We start from the raw sequence: 403 nt of genomic DNA on the forward strand, positions 1-403 counted from the left end.
TTCAGACGTGTGCTCTTCCGATCTTGTAATTATCAATGTCCTCAAAAAATTTTCATAAATTTTATAAATTTTTATAAAATTTTAGATGATTTTACTTTATGTAATTATTTGTAATTTATTAAAATAAAACGATCCAGATGAATGAGAAAAAGCTTTTAATTTTAGGCAAGTAAAAAATAATATTTACCCCAAGGTTGCTCCGCCGGTGCCAGATGCTTATCCTAGGCCTCCTCCTCCTCTCAAATTGTCCGGAATATCATAGGATGCTTTGGACACTCTTTGCTCTCTCGACACTCTTCCGGAATGAATTGCGATAATTTCGGAGCCGATTCATCATCTCGTGTGCGTGCTGTCTCTTTCTGCAATTAAAACATAATTAATGTAATTAAGATGGCAAAGCGGC

This window comes from Wasmannia auropunctata, unplaced genomic scaffold (genome assembly GCF_000956235.1).
Source record: "Wasmannia auropunctata unplaced genomic scaffold, wasmannia.A_1.0 LD336029.1, whole genome shotgun sequence".
NCBI classification, from domain to species: Eukaryota; Metazoa; Arthropoda; class Insecta; order Hymenoptera; family Formicidae; genus Wasmannia; species Wasmannia auropunctata.